This window comes from Manacus vitellinus, unplaced genomic scaffold (assembly GCF_001715985.3).
Source record: "Manacus vitellinus isolate BGI_N305 unplaced genomic scaffold, ASM171598v3 scaffold_20_pilon, whole genome shotgun sequence".
Classification (NCBI taxonomy): Eukaryota; Metazoa; Chordata; class Aves; order Passeriformes; family Pipridae; genus Manacus; species Manacus vitellinus.
Window position 1 is genome coordinate 1,458,281 of NW_021939471.1, and position 7,937 is coordinate 1,466,217.

Genomic DNA, 7,937 nt, shown 5'->3' on the forward strand with positions numbered 1-7,937 from the left:
TTAATTATTGGGCTTTGGACTTGTTTCATTTCAGAACTAGTTTGTTTGGAGGCAGCACTAAAAGCCTGTAAAAGAAAGGCAAACAGAACAGCGTGTGACAGGCAGCTTGTTAATGGTGTACACCGTGGTTATTTACTGGGTGATGCACATACCTATGTATGCACACGTATCCTAGTGTCATGGGATGGATAGAAGGATTGATTAAAACCTTGCCTTTCCCACAGCTGGGTTAGATTAATCCAGAGAGAAAATATGCAGCTTAAAATCTCTGTGGATAATTAGCCTGACATGTTGCTTATCAGAAGGCACCCTTCCCTGGTGCAGCTTGGCAGATGAGGAGATAGGAGGAATAAACACCCAAGTTGCTTATTCGCAAGCAATGTCTCTGGTTTCTGACAGGGGTTGACTCATGGCTTTAATAAATCTCAGGACATGTTAGCAATGGCATGAAAATAACAGAGCTTGATTTCAGCCTCGGAATTATCATTTGTGTGTATGCTTCCTTCTGTTGAAACCAATAATTATCAGGATCTATAGGGTGAGAACAACTTTCACATTGATGCCAATGAGAAGAGCACAGTTTGGTTGATCAGGGTTTCGGGGCGGGGGTCAGTGCCAGTAGCAGTAGGCAACTGGAGGGGCTCCTGCTTTCAGAAAGCCTTTGTTTGGAGAAAAATGCAAAATCAAGATCCTCAGGGGGTGTGGCGGTGGGGGGTGGGGTGTCAGCATTTTAAAGACAGAGTAAGGTATCAAACAGACTATATAATAGGACTCAACTGGAATCAGGGTTTGCCTTTTTTCTAATGTATCAAATCTGAGAGAAGTATCAGTCAAGCTTAATATCAAAGATGGGATGAACTATGTCTAGTATGGGCAAATCCAGTGCTGCTGGGAAGTGCTGTGAGGATCCCCAGCTTTGGGGGAGTGGCAGTGCCCTTGTCTGCTTCTGCTGCACTCTGCTGCTATTCCATGAGATGCCAAAATCCATACCTTGAAGGGTTTGTGTACTATAAATTAGGCAGTAAAGTCAGTGGGATAGTAAGAATGAATGAACAAATGAACATTATGTGCTAGGGAAGTAATGCAGTTGGCAAGGCTTAAATCCAGCTGTGCAGGAGAGATTTACTGGCTGCTATTGCTCGTGTTCCCTCACATGAAATAACCCCAATCCTATACCAGCTGGTTGTGTCTGCTCATAGTGTAGTCCCGATAGTCTACAGAACATTTGGAATTGGGACCCCTGACTTGCCTCCCCACTCCCTGGCACACTGGACTTAAAATGAAAAAAAAATTGTCCTTTGCTTCATCTGTCAGACAGTCCAGTAACTCCTTGTCCTTCAGGAGAGAGCTTAATAAGTCCTTCTGTCATCCATGGAAAGGGATTTTCATTCCCTCCATAACATGGTACAGGATATTTGATAATTATTCACTTTGATCAGTGGTATTGGAGCACTGGAGCAGGCTCAGGTGCTGATTGCTCTCTTGATGCAGATGAGCCATTTCCTGAGGAGAAACAGCAGAGCCCTATGCATAAGATGCATTCCTGACTGGTCCCACACCATGGCATTAGGGAGGGTGACACCAAAACACAGTGTGCCCAAAAAGTTGTCTGCGATTCCATCATCTGCAGTGTCACTGACAGCACCACTAACACCGAGATGAGCAGCAAAAGTTCTTGGGCTTGACCCTCTTTGTCAAACTGGTTTTGTTCTGTGTATTTTGGGGGAAGAGGGGGAAAAAAAGAAGTTTTGTTCCCGGTAGGGTTCTGGGGCAAGATGTATTTGCCCGTCCCTCTGACCTGTCACCCTGGAGATTGCTGCCCACACCCCTGAGCTCTGGGTTAATTAGTGCCTAGCTCTTCCCACACTTCCTGACCTCTGGAGAGCATCAACCCATGTTCCTAAACCTGGAGCTGCCTCACATGAGGCTTCATACACATGCAGTACACCCTCAATTTTTCAGGAGAAACATGTATAGATACAGAATTACCTGAAGCCACCTTAGAAGCAGCAGCTGTTTTGGTGGGCAGCTTTTCTTTGGTTACAAAATAGGGTAGATGTAGGAAATCCTCAGGATTAATTGCTCTCTCGGGAATTCACTACAAACAAGGCTTGGTTATGCAGGGAAACCCAGGGGAAAGACCCTGTCTCAGCACCCACTGAGCCCGCTGCTGCCATCCCAGGTTGGGCGTGGCAAACCAGGTCACCACTGCCTTCACAGAGCAGCTCTAAATGCCTACATGAAGCCCAGCTAAGCTTTGTCATGCAGGAGAGATTATTGGCTCAGAAATAATCCCCCGCTGGCAGGCGGGGTGCTCTGGGCCCCTCACACACTGCAGGGCTCGGGGGCTTTAATGAGGGATGATGAAGGGAGACAGAGGAGGGAGAGAAAAAGGGTGTCAAGATGAAAGCAGTGAAAAGAAACTACTTGTGGCTCTGCCCTGTGCACCTGTGCCAGGTGGGGAATTGTGAAAAGCACAGATGAAGTCATGTGTTACTGTGTAACTGTTACTGGATAACAGCATCTGACTGTCACAGGTGAATAGTGGTGCTGAATGCACGTGTCACCGACAGCTCTAATAGCATGGCTCCCTAAATGTTGAGTGTTTAACACAGCAAATCTGACCTTCCCATAATAAAGATTTGTGTGTGGTTATCTAGGGTTTGAAAGAAGAGATTTTGATCACTTTATCCTATATGGTCCATTGGGAAAATTGAATATCTTTTTCCTCCATATGGACCTGTTTCCGTCCCAGGTTGTGTGGCTCCTTCTGACCCTCTCTTTGCATTGCTGAAATAGGGAAATCTACACCACTTTTTTTTTTTTTTTTTGGTATCAGACTGAATATCCAGAAGTGGACATTGTTCACCAGGTCTCACATCCATAATCCCAGTCGTTCTAGTGTTTCCCTCTAGGAGGTTTGTCAAAATGGCAAATGCTCCAGTCTCCATTGCCCCAGGGACTTCACAGAGAGGCTCACAGTCCCTCTGCTCCCTGCTGCTGGTGGTGTTTTCCTTCTGCCCTGGCCTCATGGAGCCTTTACCCCAGTGCCCTCACTCTGACATACCATCTGAAATTTCCTGAAGGCCTCCTTTCTGCTGTGGGCTTCCCTGCTGTTTGACACTGGATGCTGGTCTTGCTTTTCCCCTTGCAGCTCTCCCTTTCTGCTTTCTTGTGGCTTTCTGCTCCTCTGTGCCCTGTTTCCTGGCTGCTTATCTCCCTTTCTTCCGCTCATTGTTCCTGCAGCTGGAGCCAAGCCTCCTGCCACTGGCCAATGGGCACCAGGGGCATCTGCTTCCTCCCATTGCCTCACGTCCCCTTTCAAGAGGGTCTGTGGATTATCAGTTACAGGGAAATTTGCCCAGTCTTTGCAAAATTTAAACTGAAACGCGCAAGAGCTCTTGGTACATTGCTGACCCTGTGGTAGCCCTCCTGATTTAACATCAAATTTCTCCCACCATCCCAGAGTGCCAAGAAATGAAAGTGCTGGAGATGCTGAAAGGTCTGGCTTCTCCTTGCCTATGTGGATGGACAAAGTATTCTTCCCTAGCTTTGTCCCTGCAAAGAACTCGTGTCTGAAACCAGAGCAGAGCAAAACAACTGCAGTCCCCAAAGGGCTGATATTTAATACTTCAAGCGGTGCAACTATTCAGTTCCTAAATATTTCATCTCAGGACTTATGGATTGGCAATGGAGAGCTCAGTGTTATTAAGAGAAGTATTGGGCAGCCTTAAATCTTACAGTTTGAGGAGCTCTTTGGCTGACATCTAAGTATGGGTAACCCGTTGCCCAACGTGGACAGGTTCTTGAGCACAAAACACAGCACAGGACGTTCTTAACACACTACTTGAGGAAAAGCAGGAAAATAAAAAAGAAGAGATATGTTAGTGCTTGCCAGCTGCATCTCAGTCCACGGTTTTAGCACATTTCTTCTTTTGAAAGGCTGAAAAGGGGTGGGCATCTGGAAGGGAAGTAGAGGCCAGAAAAAGAGGATGGGAGGCCGAAGAGATGTGGAAGGCTGGAGGGCAGATAGAGGCCAGAAAACAGTGGAGGCTGAAACTGGGTAGGGAGGTGTCTCAGTCTGAGGAGACTGGGAAGTTTGCTAAAGAGGATGAGTTATAAGGTAGACCGAACTCCTCTCCCTCAGCAATTGTAAATTCAAAATTAAGGGGCTTTAACTGAGGAAGTGTGGAAAAAACAGAAGCTTTGTAAAGCTAATGACCTCCCTTCCCCCCCGCCTCCGTTTTTCCTTGGAGTGGAGCAGGGGAAGAAAAATTCTCCTGAATTTCTAACCTATAACAGGAGGCTAAATTGCCTTGGGATGCCAATGAAATCTTTTTGTGAACTGGAGTCTGATGGAGAGTGAAGGTCACTGAAGGATGGGAGGCTGAAAAGCAGCAGGAATCTGAGGAATAAGTGGAGACCATTAAATACAATGGAGTCTTAATATAAAGGTGAGGCCCAAAAGAGATAGAGAGCCAAAAAAGAGCTGAAAAAGAGCAGGAGGCTCAGTAAAGAAGGTAGAGGGCAAAAAAAGAGTGGAAATGGAATAAACAAGGAAGGCTGATAAAGAAATGGAGGCTAAAAATGAGAAGGAGGCTGAAAAGGAAGTGCAGTATCAAAGAAGGAAAGAAAAACTGGAGAGTAAGAAGGAGAGAAAAACAATAGAGGCTGAAAAGGAGTGCAAGACCAAAAAAAAAAAAGGTCAATGAGAAATAAAAATGAGTAGAGAAAAAAACAGAGGCTGCAAAACAGTAGAGGGTCAAGAAAGGGTGGGAGGGAGAAAGAAATGCAGAGGCTGAAAAGGTCAGAAGGCCACAATTATGGGGGAGACAAAAAACTTACACCAAAAATAGAGACAAAAAATGTGGAAGGTGAAAAGGAAGGGGGGGTTGCAGGGGTGGGTGAAAAGAGGTGGGAAGCTGAAAAGGCAGGGGAGGCTGGAGATCAAGTAGAGGCCAGAAAAAAGTAAAGGTCCAAAAGGGATGGGAGGCTGAAAAGAGGGTAGAGGCCAGAAAAAAAGGCAGAGGCTGAAAAGTGGTAGTGATTCAAAGAAACCTTTGAACAATCTGAAAAGCACTTTATTACGGCCGGGGAATGCAAAGGGGCAGGTGTTTTTCCCCAGTGCACTCCACTGACCAAAGAAATACCACAGCTTTTTATACAGTTTGAAAGTAGCAAGTTTAAAATTATCTATACACACACTCTTTTTTTGCAGTCTGCCTTATCTAAATAGACACTTAGTTTTACCTCCTATTCTTACCATTATAGAGTAGTTACATAAAGTTTTAAGATTTTAAACAGTTTCAGGTTCCCCACCCCTTTCTACCTGCTAAAAAGCCTTCCTTATTCTTTAAACTATTTTATCTTATTTGCCCACAGTTTGGGCAGAAGCTTTTAAGCAGTTTTACATTTTGCAAAGTCACACTTGCATAGCTAAATAGCTAAATTTTATTTCATTTTCTATTTCAGTAGAAGGCTAAATTGGAATGAGAGGGTGAAAAAGGGTGGAAGTCTGGAGGGAAGGGGAAGGGAAAGGTAAAAAAGAGGAGGAAGTTTCAAAAGGGATGGGAGGCTGGAAAGCAAAATATGGCCATAAAATGTGAAGCCCTAAAAATGGTGGGAGGCTGAAGAGGTGTGGGAGGCTGGAGGGCAAGTAGAGAGAGGCCAGAAAATAGCAGAGGCTGAAATGGGGTGAGAGTTTGAATAGGGGTGGGAGGGTGAAAAGCCATGGGAGTCTGGAAAGGGGTGGAAGGCTGGAGGCTAAATTTGGGCAGGGCAGAGCAGAATATAAAGTATGGTCAAGGTATTACAACCAAACCCCTTCCTCTGAGCCATAACTGGGAAACGAGAGAGTTCTACTGAGATGCCAGCAAATTGGATACTTTTCCTGGGTGAAGGTTACTTTCTGGTTGCCATTATTACCCCGTGTTTTCCCAGACAGACTGAAAGGTGTTACAGACAGTGGCTTCCCAGGTGTCAGTTTAGGGTTACTCCTCAGTGTTCAGTGCTATTTACTAACAGTGTATGTTATAAAGGAAAAAGTTTGCTTTTTCAGCTTGAATGTATTAAAAGTACATATACACTGGTTTGCTAAAATATTTACGTTACTTTTTGATTATAATTTGGATTTTATGAGGTGTGTGCTAGCTTGTGCAAACACTGTGCTGTTAACCTGTAACTCCTTACACCTGCCCATAAAACACAGGTAATTCATTCTAAAGAGTTTCACTTGTCTGTGCCCCACACGGGGCTTGGTACCTTCAGTGCAGGCAGCGATGTTTCCTGCTCTCTCCACAAAAGCTGGAGCAATAGCAAGGTGGGAGGTTCTCCTGTACACTGATATATGTGGTCACAGAAGGGTATGTCCTTAGAGAAGGCAGTCACAGTCAGCTCTGCCCCAAAGGAAGGGGTTCGGTTGTAATATCTTGACCATACTTTAAATTCTCAGTTAAATAGCAAATCGTTGGTAATGATGATGATTATTCAGTGTGGGAAGTGTTTTCCATGCCTCTGCAATGATAACAGAGCCTATTTTTCAATATTTTCAGGCTGTCCCAATAATTACAACATATTATAAAAAGCCATGTTTTGTGTGTGAGTTTAGGCGGCCGGTGCTGTGCCTTTCCCCACCTTGCAAGCCTGTAACACAGAGGGGTGTGGAAAACTCTTAACTCTGGATTTACATTCTGGAAGTCCATTTTTGTGGTCCACAATGTCACACTGCCTGCACTGTTCTCAGACAAAAGGATGAGCCCTGGTGACCTCACTGAGGATATTTCCCTGTGTAGCATTGTAGGATGATGAGCAGCAAGAGTTGAGCTGCCTCATCAGTAACCTGCAAACTCCTTACATCAACTCCTGGGCTGTAAAACTCCTCACAAATATAGATATTAAAATTTTCAATCTTCCTGAAATACGGGCTTCCTTTAGGTTACCTGTCTACTCTTTTTTAACGTGTTAACTGTAATATTCACAACCTTTTCACACTAAGAATATGCCTGTCAATATTTCTTAAAAAGAATAAACCAACTCCAAGCTGTAATTACCCCAAAAGTATCATGGCTAATTAAAGCTGTGCCCGAAGTGAAGGCAGGGCTGCAGCTGCTGGGAGCAGTGTAACATCAAATGCCACCAGCTGTGCCCCATTACTGGCCCTCCCAGTAGTCAGGAAAGATAAGGAGTAATTAGAGGAGTTTGGTAAAATGTAATGGTATGGCATGGCTGGGCTTTACCTGCTGCAACAACATGAAAGGTATTGTCTTACCTTGGGATGGAATATACCGGTTAGTTTCTGTTTGTTTGCCTTTTGATGATGTGTTTGGGTCATCTGCTTTAGCCAGGGGTAAAGAGCTGTAGGAATGAGAATCCTCTGCTAGAGGAATCGTAAATGTTTTAGCAAGCTTGCTAATGTAACTCTTGAAAGTTACACAGAAATAAATGCCAGTTCTAGTCTCATAAAAAGCAGCAGGTTTGGCTACAGCTGTGTAATGTCTCGTGGTGTGGGGTGGGCTTTTTGTTTGTTTTTTTTGGGGAGGGGTGTTCTATTTTTCCCCCCCCCCAATCTACTTCTGCAATTCTCACCTTCTGTGGTGAGAGCTGTGTTCAGTGTTAAAGGGTCTGTGTGTGAGCACCAGAGCCAGGCCACCATAACAGGGTGAATTGAAGGCTTTGCTCTCATTTGAGGGTTCTGCTTACTTTTGTGACAGTGGCTATGAAGTTCTGAATCAAATATGTTGTATTTGCACTTGAGAAACGGTACTCATGCCTTTTCAGGGACAAACTCTGCTTGGGGTAGGGGTCTGCAGGTTGGTAATGCAAGCAAAAGTTCTGCTTGTAGCAGAAGATACTTCCTAGGGTATATACAGATCTCCCCAATTACCCTCAACTTCAGAGCACTGAAGAGCAATTTCCTTCTGGTTCTTTAAAAAAAGCCT